The following is an 18,452-nucleotide window of genomic DNA, read 5'->3' on the forward strand; positions in this document are numbered from 1 at the left end:
CTAGCTCTTGCTTGGTTTTAAAGTCTTTCCTTTCCCAAAGATCTGACAAGTATACTATTCTATATTCGCCTAATTTGCTTATAGTTTCCTTCTTTTTATTCAGGTCATCCACCCATTCTGAGTTTATCTTGGTATATCGTGTGAGATATTGATCTAAACCTAATCTCTCCCATACCGTCTTCCAATTTTCCCAGCAGTTTTTATCAAAAAGTGGGGTTTGGTCCCACAAACTGGGATCTTTGGGCTTATCATAGACTGTCTTGCTAAGGTCACTTACCCCAAGTCTATTCCACTGATCCTCCTTTCTGTCTCTTAGCCAGTACCAAATTGTTTTGATGACCACTGCTTTAGTTTGAGATCTGGGACTGCAAGTCCTCCTTCCTTTGCATTTTTTTTTCATGATTTCCCTGGATATCCTTGATCTTTTGTTCTTCCAAATGAACTTTGTTATGTTTTTTTCTAATTCAGTAAAAAAGTTTTTTGGCAATTCAATGGGTATGGCACTAAATAAGTAAATTAATTTGGGTAGGATTGTCATTTTTATTATGTTAGCTCGTCCCACCCATTTGCAATCAATGTTTTCCCAATTGTTTAGATCTAGTTTTAATTGTGTGGAGAGTGTTTTGTAGTTGTGTTCATATAGTTCCTGTGTTTGTCTTGGCAGATAGATTCCTAAGTATTTTATATTGTCTAAGGTGATTTTGAATGGGATTTCTCTTTCTAATTCTTGCTGCCAAGATGGATTGGAGATATATAGAAATGCTGATGACTTATGTGGGTTTATTTTGTATCCTGCAACTTTGCTAAAATTGTTGATTGTTTCAACTAGCTTTTTGGTTGATTCCCTAGGATCCTTTCTGGTGACCCTATTCTTAAATAATCCAGTCCAACTTTTTATAAAAGCCCCTTACATTTTTACCCCTTACAATCTCAATACTTTTAAAGGAAATATTAACTTACACAAGGTGGTGGGGGTGACATTAGGATAAAACTTCTCTCATATTTAGGTACATTCCTGAACTCTCCTGAAACCCAAATAATTGTCATAAACAATCATCTTAATAATTTAAAACTATAAATTATAGGTCTAATTATTTGCACTAAACAGGAAAAATGAAGGAAATGGGTAATTTTGGTGAGTTTGAATATTTTGGAGTCACATTCTTTATCAAATAGTGGAGCTGTGATGGGGAGTAGGGAATTTGACTTAGACAGATCCCCTCTTTCAAAGTTTAGCTATTTTGAAGGATCTTCAGGTTCTAGAAAATTTGTGGGATGAGAAAAGAGCCAGGAGTTGACTGTTGCTTTGGAGAAAGTGATGTGGGCTGAACCATCCCACAAACTCTGCCAGAAGCTGGACACACTCAAAAGAACAGAGAAACAATAACTGGTGGATAAGACTCGAGACACCTTTCAGATAAAACATATGAGTTGTTTAGATTCACAATTATAAGAAAACTCCTCACATCAGTCTTTAGACATAACCTGGATCATTGCTTAGGGTCTTTGGACAGCAAAAATGGAGAGTTCAGTTCCCAGTCACACCGGACTAGGTTCAAACAATGCTCAGTTTCTATACTTTCTGCCTTTTCTACAGGAAAGAGCAAAACTTGACTTAACATTGGCCCAGGGTGTTTAACATATCATTAGCATACCACTTACATTGTGATTTGTTCCCCCCTCCCCTCAAAGTGGACAAGCAGAGTGAATCATGGGTAAAGCCACACAGACCAAAGTGGACCCTGGGTAAAGTGACATTAGTTCCCTGGAGACACAAGGTGACAACTGCCCAAACAAAATGCTTCCTCAGTAATAAGCAGGATAAAAAGCACTCCTGAGATCCCCTACACACACTCTGCTCTCTCTCGCTTTCTACCTTGACTGACCAGTTACTTACTTACTTACTATTCTAGTTACTCTGTTACTACAGTCTCTTAAAATAAAGCTTGTTTCCTTGGAATGGAGTCAGTTTGAGGCAGCCATCAATTCTTTGGTCCAGACCCAATAAGCAAGGAGTGTCAAACCTTTCCACATCACTTGGGGCCCCTGCAACCTTGTAAAGAAACGTGCCACCCTTTTTTAGATACTTAAGAATCAGGAAGAGGCATTTCATTGTGGCTGCTTGATACTAATTTTAGCTTTACTAGGGACACTGTTAACCATTAGCCTGATCTTATTCAAAGATAAAAAGTAGGCAGTGGTAGTCCCAGGTTCCCCCATGTAGCTACACCTGCTAGCCCAAACCAGAAGGGAATGGGGGGAGGACACTACCAACCTCTCAGACAGTGAGTGATCTCTATGTCAGAGCTCTGCCCCTCCTACATATCTGAGTGGGGTCTGTGTGGATTTACCCAATCAAACTTTGGGTCGCTCACAAGTGAACCTTTACTCTCCTCCCCTCATATTTCATTTCAAAGGACTCTAATGAGTGGACCACAGAAGTAATGGCAACTACATAGAGTGCCCCCCTCACTATCATAGAATTAAAAAAATAACATAAAAACATATTAAACAATTGTCAAAAAGAGTGCGTAGCTAAGGCTTCTCTAAGATTTGGGCAGTCCAGTCAGTCCATGGGGCATGCCTCAAACCCAGGCATTCTTAGATACAGTTTAGGCTCTTAAGACTTAGATGCCCACCCCCCCCATCCAGAATCACAAGCATTCCCCCCCCCCCACTTGCTGTTCTGCTCATTGCCAGAGAATGCCCCATCTACTGTTCTAGTCACAGTTTCCCAGAGTCAAAGTCCAGTTGGTTGGGGAACTCATGAACTAGGGTTGCCCCTAAATGCTCTTGTTTTCCTGCTTTTTTATTCTGAATCTGGAATTAATTTCTGATCCCATCTTTGAGCTGCTTCTAGCCATGCTGGCTCATTATCTGGGCTATATAGGACTCCATTCAACCCTTGTCACTTGTTTGTCACCATGGAGGGGTAAAATGGAGTCCAGAGCAAACCAGGCACAGAGAACAACTCCTCTGGTTTCTATTATTTCCTCTCCTTTTGGAACAATAACTAGTCATGCTTCTTTCATTTCTTAGTCTACCCTACCGCTTCTCTATTCTTTGACTCTTCCATTGCTTAGTTGTTGAGTATAGTGGGCATTCCTATAGTGGGAAGTTTTGTGGTTCTGTCCTGAGAGAAGATGACAGCTTCCTGAGACGTACCTGTTTCTCCTCATTACATAATAATAAGAAAATTAGAAGCGTATCTTCCCTATTCCAGTTGTGGATTAACTTGTTGGACTTGGGACAAGATTTGACTTTGACCTCATTGATCTATTGATTTACTTTATTAAGCTAGTTTAGCAGTTAACTATTCTTTAAGATAATTTAGAGATCGGATAGCCAAAGAAATCTCAGAGTTTTTCACTGTTAATTTTACTTTGGGTGTTAGAGAGTTTTAAAAAGGTGTTGGTGGGTTCTCACCCAGCTTCAAGTGAAGATGGAGATACCGTAACTTACTATCTATTATGGGAATATTATTTTCTGCTAAGAATAAATTAGAAAACTTAGCTTGCAGACATTGGCCCTCTTGCTTTTAATTGTCCACCTGTTTGAACATGAACATTCTTTCTCTCCCCTGTTCCTCCCAAGGAACACTCATCTACTTAGCTTGGCCTTCAGGGGATAACATAGAACTCTCATTTAGTTCCTTGTCTTATTTGTTGAAAGCAATACCTAAGATGATTTAGAAACTAATTTAAAAGAGAAATTACTAAGTTCTTACAGTGTTCTTATCAGTTAATTATGAGTTTCCAAATATACTTACTGGGAGTTAAATTGTATTCTTTCTTAGTTTCTATACTTTTCTAGACTAATATTTCATTAATTTTTTGTTTGTTTGTTTCTAGACCCAGGTCTAGTGGGAGGCATTTTATTTTATTTTTTTTATGTTTGTTTTTTTTTATTTTTAAATATTTTTCTGTGGTCACATGATTCATGTTCTATCCCTCTCCTCTTCCCTCCCTGCTTCCCGGAGCTGACAAACAATTTCACTGGGTTGTACAAATGTTATCACTTGATATTTATTTCCACACTATTCATTTTTGTAATAGAGCAATCTTTTAAAACCAAACCCCCAAATCATATACCCATATAAACAGGTCTTTGATAAAGCATATGTTTTCTTCTGGATTTCTACAATGGGAGGCATTTTAAATAATAGAGTCAAGCAAATATGGTTCAAGTTTCCATTCTGCACATTCTCTACCAACAAAACAATCATAAAGGAAAACATTTAATTGGAAAGAATAGCAAAGTAAATGCTAAGGGGAATTTTCCCCCAACCCAAAGGGTTACAACATGGCACTCTCTTCCAGCAAATGGCACTGTTGCTCTGCTCTATTTCTGTAGCTGTTTCTCTGTCAAATTGCTGCTGTCATCTGTTAGTGCTGTCACCTTTTTAAAAGTGTAATGAATGAAATTCTCTATAGGCTGTATATATCAAACTTATGTTAATTTATTAATTGGTTGATTAAGATTTCTAAACTAGCCCATGGACTCCCTCCACAATCTGAACAGATGCTCAAAACTTTGAAGAACCAAAGGAGGACAAAAAGCAGAGCCAGAGAGAGAGAGAAAGAGAGAGAGAGAGAGAGAGAGAGAGAGAGAGAGAGAGAGAGAGAGAGAGAGAGAGAGAGAGAGAGAGAGAGAGAGAGAGAATCACATTCTTAAGCATCTGGGCAGGAGAGAGAGAGAGCAAGTTCCTGTTTTACCCCTTGTGATATCATCATCCAGTTCCTCCCCTAGACATCTTATGGGGTTTCTGTTTGGTGAACAGCCACAAAAGACCTCAATTCTTCCCTCATGACTTTATCACAGGAAAGGGACTAAGGACACCAACAGACCCATTGGTCACTGCAATCCAAAATGGTCCTGCTCCTAAATCCTGTTATTCTTTACAAAGATTTTAACAAAAAAGGAAAAACCTAACCCAGTTTCATAGCCTTGTGGGAGAAACTATTTGAGCTTTGAAACCAAAAAGTTTCATCTTGGCTCTAGGAGGTAGGAAGGGGGCAAAGGGGAAAAATGATTTGATAAAAATATCATAGTTCAATATTAATTTTCCATATAACTTTCATGACCTCTTTAGGAGACTGTCTAGTAATCATTCCTGTGACTATTAATCCCACAAGGAGTTGTGCCATGCACAGTTGGCATACAAAATGGCATTGCAAAACCTTTTTAACCCCCATCCCTAATTCCCATTAACTCTTATACTCTAGAACCAGCTTCTAGAAGTTCAAGATTGCTAAATGTTCAATGTGAGGATATACACCTTGGAATCAGGCAAATGTTACAAATTAGGACTTGATTTATTATTTTGTTGATTGTTAAGACTTAAGAAAGTGATTGACAAAAGCTATGAGGTCTTGATCAACGATACATGTAAAACCCAGTGGAATTGTGTGTGGGCTACCTGGAGTGGGGAGGAAGGAAGGGAGGGAAAGAACATGAATCATGTAACTATGGAAAAATATTCTAAATTAAATAAATAAATAAATAAATAAATAAATGAAAATTAAAAAATTAAAAAAAAAAGAAAGTGATTGAGGAAAGGCTAATAATGCAGATTAAACTTAAAAGTGTGTTACTTGAAGGCAGCTAGGTGGCTCAATGTACTGAGAACTAGTCCTGGAGGTGTGGGGTGGGTAGACGGATTATGGGTTCAAATCTGGACTCAGTTACTTCCTAGCTGTGTGATCTTGAGCAAGCCACTTAATCCCTATGGTCTAGCCCTTACTGATCTTCTGCCTGGAAACCAATACTTTAGTTTATAAAGTTATAAAGATGATTAAATGTGTACAAAATTATCTTGTATATAGTTGATGATTAATCAAAGTTTCATATTAATACTAGAGGGCAGATACCATTTCAGTTTTGTCTTTGTATCCCCAGTGTCTAGCTCAGGGCCCATTACACCACATGATCATTAGTTGACTATTAGATAAAATAAGAAAAAATAAAATGTATGGTTGGTAAGGGATGGGTAGGGTCGGACATTGTGACAGATGAAAATATTTGGTTTCATTTACAAAGGTTTTTGTGACCTGATCCTGGTTTTTAATACCATCTATAGTACTTCTGACTAGCCATAGTAGGGTATAAAGAATCCTAGTCACACTGTCTGCCCTTTGACCCAGCCATAGCACTGCTGGGTTTGTACCCCAAAGAGATAAGGAAAAAGACTTGTACAAGAATATTCATAGCTGCGCTCTTTGTGGTGGCCAAAAATTGGAAAATGAGGGGCTGCCCTTCAATTGGGGAATGGCTGAGCAAATTGTGGTATATGTTGGTGATGGAATAATATTGTGCTCAAAGGAATAATAAAGTGGAGGAATTCCATGGGGACTGGAACAACCTCCAGGAAGTGATGCAGAGTGAGAGGAGCAGAGCCAGGAGAACATTGTACACAGAGACTGATACACTGTGGCACAATCGAATGTAATGGACTCCTCCATTAGTGGCAGTGCAGTGATCCAGGACTAGTCTGGAAATGAACTCATGAAAAAGAACATTATCCACAACCAGCTGTGGGAGTAGAAACAGAAGAAAAACAACTGCTTGAATACATGATTCGAGGGGGATATGGCTGGGGATGGAGACTCTAAATGAGCATCCTAGTGCAAACAACAACATGGAAATAGGTTTTGATCAAGGTCACATGTAACACCCAATGGAATTGCGCATCCACATCACTATGGGAAGGGGGGGGGAAGGGAAGGAAGGGAAATAATGTGATTCTTGTAACCAAGGAATAATGTTATAAATTGACCAAAAAAGAAAAAAAAAGAATCCTAGTCACAGAATCAGGGAACCTGAGTTCAATCACAGATAGTTTGAACTATCTGTATGATCCTGGGTAAGTCATGTAACATGGAAATCAGGGAGGAATGGACTAGACAACCTCTGGAGGTCAATTCTATCCTTTTGAAATGTGCATTTCTTTATCATAGTTTGCAGAACCCCCTGATTATAAGCACTGGCATCCCCACTTCACAGAGAAGAAAACTAACCCCAGAAAGTTTCAGGGCATCCTCTGCTTTTCACACAGCTACATCTTAGAGCAGAAAGTAGAGAGCCCAGAGGGCTTTTTCTCTTACCTATAGCAAAAGAATTCTTGTCTTTTTGATTTTGTAAAAATCTCCCCCTTACTAATCTTTTCCAAAGCTAGAACTTCACTTTTTTTTTCATTTTTGTGGATCAGTCCCCCAGGATTTGGCCTCCCACCCCCACCTGCCTCAACCACCAAAACTTATTTAGAAACAATGCACAAACCCTTCTGGAGAGGTTTTTCTGAAAGACCTGATCCCTTTCCCAGAACTAACCAGTTAAAGCACTTCATTAAAAAGGGCTTTTTCAGCGTAGATTTAAATGACTTCGGTGACAGGGGCTTATGCTACTTATGTCGCAGGGGCTAAGCTTTTAGGTTTCATAACCCTGAGAGAAGAGAGGCCAAGAAAAAAGAAATAAAGGCACTGTAGGAAGAGGAGTTGACCCACTTATTCTGGCTCTTTGCTGAGTGAACAGCCACTCATGGAATCCTTTGAGCTCCACAGCATCATGGGTAGCTGGGGGATGGATGGTCACTGACACAAAGACTTAGCTGCATTTCTGGGCTATGCCATGAGGGCTAATACACCTTCAGAAGGACTGGAAAGGATAGTGTGGTAGCCTGTGTGAGATGCCAGGATTAAAAAGGAACAAGAACTTCCCAGAAAAAGACTAGTGTTTTCCCTTCTCAAAGGTTCCTTCCAACCCTGACCTTCATGAGCCTTTGCTTACTTGAAGAACCACTATCTGAATAAATAAGGATTCAGAACTATAGAAAATATATTTTTAAGAGTGCTGTTTCATTATTTAAAATATTTTCCCAGTGATATTATTTTTTTCAAACCCGTACCTTCTGTCTCAGAATCAATACTTTTTTTTTTAATTTGGAAAAATTTATTTATTTAATTTAGAATATTTTTCTATGATTACATGATTCCTGTTCTTTCCTTCACCTCCCCTAGCCCCCTCCCTTAGCTAACTCCTCTGGGTTTTACATGTGTTGTTGTTCAAAACCCATTTCTATATTATTACTATTTGCACTAGAGTGATCATTTACAGTCTATATCCCCAGTCATATCCCCATCACACCATGTGATCAAGTAGTTGTTTTTCTTCGGTGTTTCTGCTCCCACAGTTCTTCCTCTGAATGTGGATAGTGTGTGTATTGGTTCTAAGGCAGAAGAGCAGAAAGAGTTAGGCAATAGGGGTTAAGTAACTTACTCAGGGTCACTCAACTGGGAAATGTCTGAGGGCAAATTTGAACTCAGGACCTTCCCTAGACCTGCTTTTCAAACCATTGTGCTACGTAGCTGCCCCCAGCAGTTTTTTTTTTTTATTTCAAATTTCAGATTCTCTTCTTCCTTCCCTTTTCTCCTCCTTCTCTGAGATGGTAAGCAATTTGATGTGTTATCCATATGTAGTTACACATACCATATTTCTGTATTAGTTAAGCTGTGGGGAAAAAAAAACCACAACCACAGACTAAAGGGGGAAAAACAGGAAAATTAAAGAAAATGTAATTAAATGTATTCTTTGATCTGCATTCAGACTCCATCAGTTCTTTCTCTGAAGGTGGAGAGCATTCTTCCCCCTAAGTTCTTGGTTTCATGATTTTTAAGTACTTGTGGCCTTCTGAACAAATATAGACAAATTTAAGGTCCCAGGAAGCCAGCTTAATGAATAGGTCCTTTGTAATCAAAGAGCCTAATTATTGCACACATTCTTATTTTAGTGCTTTCGAACAGTTTGTTCCATTAAGGATAAACATACCCCCTAAAATCTTGTTTACACTCTTTGTCTGCTTAGCAAACATTTGGTAGGGTAGAGATGGAGGTGGGAAGCAGAAGTGAACTTCAGCCTAATTCCTAGCTAATTATCACAAGGCTTGGAATTAAGGAGGTTTTGCTGTGGGGTTTCAAAATCTTAATGAGTAGCAGGAATGAGTTCAGCAAAGTTATTTTTACATTTCAGTAGATTCTCAGTTAGTTAAGAGCACTGGCTTTTGTATCAAAAAACTCCATTTCAAATTCAAGTACTTGCCCGGTATGATGCTGGACAAGTCATTTAATGCTTCTGCGCCTCAGTTTCTTCATCTGTAAAATGAGCAGATTGGATTAGATGATCTTTAGTTAGAAATCTCTTTTAATATTTAAAAAACGTTAGGTTTTCATGTTCTAAGCCAAAATTTCCCTGTTTCTATTGGAGCTTCCTACTCTTAGAACCTCTATTTTGGAGTCTACTCAGCTCCATTTCTGGCTTTCCAGACGCCATTAGTATGCCTTTACTGCTGCCTCATCTTGGAACTTGCCCCAGCACCTGGAGCTTCCTCAGCCTGCTCACCTCAGAATAACCCTCTTCTAGACCCTTCCTAGCAATCCCTTCTTTCTTCTTCCCCTCAAGTCTCTTCCTGCTCCTGGACCCCTTCCTCTTCTTGGCTGATTCCCCCCAGACCCTCCATTTGAAGGAAAATGCCTAGCCTGGTCTTGCTTCCTTCCTTTCCATGTTCTATTCCATCCTCTGGACCTTCCATAGCCTTCTTCTGCACAGGTTACCTTCTCCCTCCACTGTCTTTTCAACTTCTTCTCCTTTCTGAATGTAAAGTCAGGGAATGCCTTTTTTGCTTTGGCTTGATTTTGTATTTGAAGTACTTAACAGAGTTTCTGGCATATTGTAAGCATTTGCTAAATGCTTGTTGACTTGATTAGACTCACCTTGGAGATCCCAAATATTATCATCAATTGACACTGATTCTCAGCTCATACATTTAATGTTTCAATAAGTTTTAAATTAGATTTTTCTCTATTATTTTTATCCCTTTTGCCTTATTTCAAACCTGAACTATTCTAGAATTTTCCTTATGATATATGGACTCAGACCCTAATATTTTCTGATTCTTCAAATACTCCATTATACCTTCCTAGTATCCATCAACAATTTATTCCAATTATTTATTCTGCCAAGGGGGGGGGGGGGGTTCTCTAGTCCTTGCCTTTGTCCATCACTATAAAGAAAACTTGATCGAGGGTGACTGTTTGCATTAGCAATGGGGGTAGGGTGAAATAAAGATGTATGGTTTATTATTTTTATAATTATTTTTACTTTATAATTATTCACATAATTATTTTGCATAATTTATAATTATTTTGTCTGGGCAATGTGGAGATAGTAAAGAATACAGGACTCAAAATCTGGACTTGAGTTCAGAGCCTGTCTTGTGTATTTACTAGATGTGTGATCATGGACAAATCACTTAACTATTCTGAGCCTCAAACAACTAATATATATATATATACATATATATATATATATAATATTTATCATTATGTATAAAGTAGCAGTTACTTGTCTTCCACACCCCAATTCTTGAACATTCCAAACATCTACAGAAAATTCACCATAACACCCAATTCATCACAAAACATTGAAGAATGAAGAACAAAAAAGGACATGAGACTTTGGAGAAGGAAGTGGATTGAAGGTATAAGTTTTTGGGATTTCTTTTTTTTTCCATACTGATAAGTATTCAGTCACTTCTTACTTGATAATTCACTAGGTTTTTTTAAAAAAATCATCTGGCCTTGTGGACTGAGAATATGATATCTAAAATTTGTTTTTTAAACAACATTCTGTGGCAGTAAACATGTTGGGATGGCCATTGGAATATGTTGATTTGGGCAAATGACCAAGAGAGCCCTGCTTCCTTTCTCCACTAGACCCAGAGATTTTCATCAAAAGGCATTGTGAAAATCTCTGTCTCTGTGTGAACTTAAATAGAAGTGAGTCCTACCTTTTAGGAGCTTGTATTTTAAGACAGTATGATCAGGTAAAACAGGAGGTAATGGGGTGCAGCGTATGCAGGATACTTAGATTCTTGGGGCTCTGGTTGAAACTCAGGCTCTTCCGCTCATTGTCTGGATGACCTTGGGCAAATCACTTCTCTGGAGGCTTTAGTTTCTCTGTCTGTAAGATGTCTGGGTTGGGCTAGATGGGTGAGTGCTAAGGTCCCTCCCACCTCTCATCTATGATGCTGTGAACATAAGGGAAGCAGATATGTGGAAAACACTGGGAAGGTTCTTTGTTCCTACATGATCTTGTACCATCCTAGGTTGGAGGCCCCTTGAGTAGGTTCTGGAGTCACTCTGTGAGTTTCTTTTCTCTCCAGGAGAGTGTCCATATATATTGCCCTAATTGGGCCCCCTGAGTCTGCCACGATGAATAATAATGACTTGGGTGTATATAGCACTTTACAGAACACTTTCCTAGATTTACATGAATGGATGCAGAGAGAATTCAGGAGAATACTGTACTGGGTGACGATCAACTGTGAATGACTTAGCTCATCTTAGTCATACACTGATCCATGATAATCACGAAGGACTTTTGATGAGGAATGGTATTCATCTCCAGGGAAAGAACCGAAGGAGAACCTTTTGAAACTTTCTTTTTCTTATTTGTTTGCCCTGTGCTTTCTTTTACATGACTAATATGGAAATGTTTTGCATAAGGGCACATGTATAAACTATTTTGAATTGTTTGCTATCTAAGGGAAGGGGGAGAAGAGAAGGGAGGGACAAAATTTGGAGCTCAAAATTTCAAAAAATGAATGTTAAAATGTTTTTACATGTAATTGAGAAAAATAAAATGTTAAAAAACAAAACACTTTCCTTTACAACAACTGTGTGAAGTACTTATTGCAAAGATCATTATCCTCATTTTGTAGATGAAGTAACTGAGGCTCAGAGAGGTTGGGACCAAATATCATGTGGCTGAGGCAAGTCCATGACTCAAGCTAATATTTTTTGACTTGATGTCTAATTTTAGGTAGCCCAATGTAGCAGAAGGAACACTGGAATTGGAGTCAAGATCCTTCCATTTAAATCCTAGGTTCAAATCTATATCTCTAATGAAGAACTTTATAATCTTGAATAAGCTCCTTCATGCCTCTGGGCCTCGGTTTCCTCATTTGTAAAACAAAGGGTCAGAATAGATATTTTCTCATGTGCATTTCATCTCTAAATATTATGACCTTCAGTCCTCTTTGCATTCCATATCTGCACCCACCCTGCTGCCCAAAGTATCTCAGGCTGAGTGAGATTGACTGTAGGGCTGAGGGAATGCTCATTGGCAACAAACAGCCAAGGATGAGAGACCTTTCTTTGCCAGGCCAAGGGTCTCCTTGGGTAGGAAAGAATTGCCTTCAGCCATCTCCCCCATGGAATTCTGGGCAAGGTTCCAGGCTACATGAAACAAGAGTCCATTCCTGTGACAGAGTCAGCAGTTAACAGCCTCACTGCTGAGGAAGAAATTAGAGAAGGTAGAAACTCAGTTTAAAAAAAGATTTTTCGTTGTGTCCTAAAGGTTCCAAGGTCCAAAATGATTTCATTTGGTAACTCTCCAGTAGGTGAAAATTATCTAAAGGCAAAGTAAAGAGCCTGAAACAATATAGCAACCAGGGTTTATTTCCATTTGCTCCCTGATTCTAGAATATCTTTTTCTCACCTCACTCTTGGGTGAAACATCATAAATATCCCATAGAGCATTTTTTGTTGTTGTTGTTGAGGTATTTTGGTTATAGTTGACTTTTCCTGATCCTATTTGGGATTTTCTTGGCAGTGGTTTGCCATTTTCTTCTCCAACTCATTTTCCAGATGAGGAAACTGAGGCAAACAGTGTTAAGTGATTTGCCCAGGGTCACACAGCTAGTAAGTCTGAGGCTGAATTTGAATTCAGATCCTCCTGATTCCAGGCCAAGTGTGCTACCTAGCTGCCCTAAGTAGTACCTAGGACCGTGATGGCAAACCTATGACACTCTTGTCAGCACTGACACACATAACCATTTTCTATGACACACGGCCTCATGTGGGTGCAGTGTGTCTTGGGGCCCAGGAGCCGCCCAGGGAGCTGCATGCCCGCAGCTATAGCCATGGCCATGTCCTGGCCCAGTGTGTGTGTGTGTGGGAGGGCCAATCCACACACTGGCCAGGGGGGTGGGAGGCTACAGGTATGGGGGTTGGGGGGTATGCATACCAGGTGGCTGGGGGGAATGGGGCTCCCACGGGTTGGGGAGGAGGAGCGGGCCCTCAGAAGGAGTGTGTGTCTGGCCTATGTGCAACAGAGGAGTGCCTGGAACTGATTACCAGACACTTTTAGCACTCTGAAAAATATAGCGATGGCTTTACTCACAATTTTTCCCTCTATGTACTTTTGTGAGACCTTATTCTCAGTGTTAAATAATATCAAAACCAACAAAAGAAACAGATTCACAAATGAAGTTAGTAGTGCTTGCTTGGGCTCGAAGTGTACAAAATACCAACCTTCAATTGAAGATTTAGCTAATGAAATTCAGCAACAAAAAAGTGACTAATAGGCATGTAAGTTAAAGGGTTCCCCCTCCCCCTCACTTGTGGCACCCCACATAAATTAAAGAATATCAAGACCAACAAAAGAAACCGACTGACAGATGAAGAAAGAAGTCACTAAGCAGATAAGTTAAATAATTAGTTTTTGGTTTATTAAATAGTTATATATTATAATTATACATTTTATTTAAACTATAAATATTGCAAAATTATAGTTTTTTTTCTTGAAGTGACACACCACCCAAGTTATGCTCAGTTTTTTGGTGAATTTTGACATACCACATCAAAAGGTTACCCATCATTGACCTAGGAGCTAGTATAGCACAATGGAAAGGGCCCTGGATTTTGAATTCTAGAACATTGAGTTCTTTTTACTGAATGCAGGATTGCCGATTTAGAGCTGGAAGGGACCTTAGGGGTTATTTAGGCTAATGTTAGGCATGTGAAGACATGCATCAGCAGACTGTGTGGATGAGAACAATTTGTTCCAATGGCCATGAGGGCAACTGGAGTGACTGTTTTGGAGTGCTACGAGCTTGGTAAGACGTCAGCCATCACTGGTCAATCTGACTTCTGTCTTGCCATTGGACTTTGATGACTCTGGGAGAGAGAATGAGGCTGACAAATTTGTGCCACTTTGCCTCACTTACATCCAATTTATGCACAAACCAATACATCACCCTGTGATGTCACTGGTCCTATTGAAAAGGGAAGGCTGGACAAACAACAGCTTGGAATCTACCCCTTGGAAGGAAATACTCTTATTTTTAAAAAAGTTTCCCCAAATTTTATAAAACCAAAAGCTTTTCCATAATCAAAGAAAAAGAAGATAGTGTACAAATGAAATCACAAATGTTCTACATGTTTAGAATACTTTTCTTCATATCTACATAATAAATCTCCACCCACTGGTGTCTCAGTCCTCCTCACCCTCCCCAAGTCACAGGAGATATTGTCAAGGAGGCCAACAAGTACATAAAAATTAAATCTTTCATATTTCACCTTTCTTTTCACTTTTTGGAAGTAACATTCACAATTTATATTTCCAGTATTTATTCTGTGACTATGAGATGCTCTTCTTGAGAGGCAATTTGATGTAATGTAGTGGAAAGAAATTGGAGACCTGTGGTAGAATCTCAAAATTGTAGGCGCATTCACTATGTGATCACTGAACATCTCAGGGTTTCAGTTTCCTCATCTGTAAAATGGGGATACTGATTCTTGCATGGTTGCTCTGAGCAAAAAGTTCCTTGCATACCTTCAAGAGCTATACAAACACAAATTGTTATTATAAAAGTCACTGAATAGATGATTTTTGTGCAGATTAATAATCCCTATCTGTTCCAGATCTAAAGTTTTAACCACCGCAATTCTAGAATGCCTAAGGCGTGATGCTCAAATGAGATAAAGGATGGTCATAAAACACTTGGCAAATCTTAAAGTGTTGTACCAGTGCCAGCTATTATTATTATTAGTTAGTTCCCAGGGATCAGGCTTCTAGTCTCGTGATGACTTCATTCCCTGAGCCTTCCATTGTCATTCTACTGAGCTCAAGCAATGTTTATAAGCCAGGGAGGAGGATGCTAGGAAATGTTTAGCAACTCTACCTCTCCTGGGGTATATGTGGGGGATGATGTACACACACACACACACACACACACCCTCAAGAATAATCTGTAGTAGTAATATTTTTAAAGTCTAGACAATCAATAAAATAAAATTAAGCCCTAATTTGTAGCCATCGATGATTTTTGAGGTATAATTACTTATACTGAATATTTAACAGTGGGGCTCTTGCAACTGGCTTAGGGTAGGCTGCCTAAGGCAGGGTGTTTGTATGGGGTATTGGAAACAATGCTGGAGAGACCCAAACTCTGATAGGCAGTGTGGTCAGAGAATCTAAAACCAGAGCCCTGGTTTCAAATTCTGCTTCTGACTTTAAACAAATCACTTAATTGTGTGAGCCTTCATTCTTTTTTCATCCTTAAAAAGGGGGGGTGGGTCAACCTAGATGATTTATGAGCTTGCTTTTTAAATCTATGATTTTATGACATCTTTCTGGTGCTTATTAGGTGTGGAACCTTGGGCTAGTCATTTAACCTCAGTTTCCTCACTTGTAAAATAGAGACTCTTTTAGAATACCAACTTTGCAGAGTTCTTGTAAGGATTACATGGGGTATGAAAAGGGCTTTGGAAACCTGAAGATGCTCCATGTCAATTATTATTATTATTTTTTAAATTCTTACATACTATCTTGGAATCAATATTGTGTAATGGTTCCAAGGCAGAAGAGTGGTAAGGACTAGGCAGTGGGGGTTAAGTGACTTGCACAGGGTCATACAGCTAGGAAGTACCTGAGGCCACATTTGAACACAGGACCTCCCATCACTGGGCCTGACTCTCAATCCACTGAGCCACCCAGCTGCCCCCCAACATCCTTACTTCTTAAAATCTATAAACTTAACATCTGATGACTCCTTCTCCTCACTTTCTTTTCTTCCTGGCTCCTTCTTCCCCAGCTGGAAGTCACTAACACCCTGGCTACTGAGGACAAAGTCATTAAGACCATCGTATATGAATCAACTCAGCTATTGAAGATCATTGGGCAAGAGGTTGTCACCAAGATGGGATGAACAAAAAGCTGCCCATGAGAGTCGAAGCACCAACTTCCAAAATCTCCTCTTGTTCCATAAATATCTCCTGTCCCATAGATATGTTCTGACCTGCTACCTTGGCTAACATTTCCTCCATTAAAGTTATTCTTTTGGGTCTCTAAGAGATCTATTTGAAATTCAAAAGCTTATTTAGGGGCAGTACATTCCTCATTACCAGCTAAATTCTTGGAAGCACCTAGTAGGGCTCTGAAGGAGTGGAAACACAGAATAGGTGAGTTTTTTTGGGCGACAAATGGTAGGGAAAAGGCTGAGTACATGGGGCATTGATTGAAGAAGGTAGAGTAAGGTGGAAAAACTGGAAATCTAAAAAAAGGAAAAATAACCAAAAAAAAGAAGATGGAGTCTCCGAAGACCATAGCTTTGCCCAGAGCCTTGATGAGGGGCTGCCTCATATTTGACTTGAAGGCAGCTAGATGGTGCAGTGGAAAACTTGGCCTGGAGATAGGAAGACTTTAGTTCATGTCTAGTCTCAGACACTTACTAGCTGTGCATTTCTGGGCAAATCATGTAACCCTGTTTGCCTCAGGTTCCTCATCTGTAAAATTGCAAACCACTCTAGAATCTTTGCCAAGAAAATTCCCAATAGGGTCATGAAAATTCAGACATGACTGAGCAACAACAAAATGCAGTGTGATTTAGAGCCAAGGGTCTCTTTACCTAATAAAGCTTTCCCGTGCCAACCAAGTGTTTCCAGGGTATGTTTTCTACTCAGCAGTGTTTGCTATGTGAAAAAAACAAATTGGGGGAACACTGAAAAAGGTGCTGCACCCAAGGGATGGTTGGGAGGAGGAGATAGAGTTAGGGAGCTTGGTTCAGTTCCTGCCTCTGACACAGAGTAGCTGGGCGACCCTGGGCAAGGCTGAACTCTATTGACTTGGGCAACACTTTAAAACTCTAAATTGCATAGCAGTTGGCATCCGTAGAGTTTCCACACCAGAAGTTCCCTATACCATTTAACATTTACGAGTTCACAGTGCAAAGTGAAGTGTGCAGAACCAGGAAAACCACGTATGCAGTAACAGAAATATTTTACAATGATCAACTGTGAAGGACTAAACCATTAACAGCAAAGCAAGTTTTTAAGATAACCATAAAAGACTCAAGATGAAAAATGCTGCCCACAGCCAAAGAAGGAACTGTCAGAGTCGGAGTGTAGATCTTAGCCTGCCATCTTCCACTCTATTTCCTTCATGAGTTGTTCTTTAAAAACAAACAAACAAAAAAACTCTTACCTTCCATCTGGGAATTAATACTGTGTATTGGTTCCAAGGCAGAAGAGTGGTAAGGGCTAGGCAATGGAAGTTAAATGACTTCCCCAGGGTCACACAGCCAGGAAATGTCTGAGGTCATATTTGAACCCAGGACCTCCTGGCTCTTGACCCACTGAACCACCTAGCTGCCTCCAATGAGTTTTTATTGTATGTATGTATGATGTATGTCTTCTGCATTAGCATCAGGAATATGGAATATATATATATATATATATATATAGTATGAAAGCACTGGTATAGCCTATATCAGACTATTTGCCAGCTCAGAGAGGGGGGTAGAGAGAGGGAATCCAAATTGTAAAATGTCAGAAAACAATTGTCAAAAATAGTTTCTACATGTAACTGGAAAAAAAATAAAAAATCACCAGTTCAGATGACTATAGATACATATTCATATATGTGTATATATAAACTATCTACCTATCATCTATCATTTATCTACCTCCATATATGTACATATGGAATGGATTGATTCCAGCCCAATAGAACAAATATGAAGAAAAACGGATACATACAAACGATGCCCAGCAAGATGAGCAGAACCAAAACAAAGTACCTACTGAGACTATATTATGAAAAACCAATTTTTGGTAAAAAAAATGAACCCCCCAAATTTAGTAAAAATATAAATGAAGAAAAGAGGCCAGAAGAGACCACAGTTGTTATTATTTTGCCAAACTTTGTGAGTGTGCAGATTGGATTTGGGATTTCTTTGCTTTAAAGAACTCCTCTAATCATGCAGAAGAACAACTATTCAGTAATTTATAGTGTCAGTTGCTTGAGAACATTAAAAAGTTGTCAATTAGTCATTAAGCATTTATTAAACCCCTGTGATCTGCCAGACACAATGCTAACTTCTGGGCATACAAAGAAAGGTAAAAGGTAGTCTCTAGACTAGGCGCAGTTGGTAACACAGTGATTAGAGTACCAGGCTTGGAGCTGGGAGGAGCTGGGTTTAAATTTGACCTCAGATACTTCCTACCTATGTGACCCTAGACAGGTCACTTAACTTCAGTTGCTTAGCCCTAACTCTCTTCTGCCTTAGAAAAGATCCTTGTTATAGATTGTAGACGGAAGGTATGGATTAAAAAAAA

General features: G+C 39.2%; 1 long non-coding RNA gene across 2 annotated transcripts in view; it reads left to right on the forward strand.

The window, feature by feature from the left end:
* The window catches only part of LOC130453665 (uncharacterized), a 38,380-nt gene extending 22,192 nt beyond the window's left edge, over positions 1-16,188 (forward strand). For both annotated transcript variants that reach the window (XR_008911139.1, XR_008911140.1), the window contains exon 3: positions 15,932-16,188. This is a non-coding gene — a long non-coding RNA (uncharacterized LOC130453665). The remainder of the gene's footprint in view (positions 1-15,931) is intronic.
* The last annotated feature ends 2,264 nt before the right edge of the window (positions 16,189-18,452 follow it).

The sequence above is a fragment of the Monodelphis domestica genome, chromosome 4 (assembly GCF_027887165.1).
Source record: "Monodelphis domestica isolate mMonDom1 chromosome 4, mMonDom1.pri, whole genome shotgun sequence".
NCBI lineage: Eukaryota > Metazoa > Chordata > Mammalia > Didelphimorphia > Didelphidae > Monodelphis > Monodelphis domestica.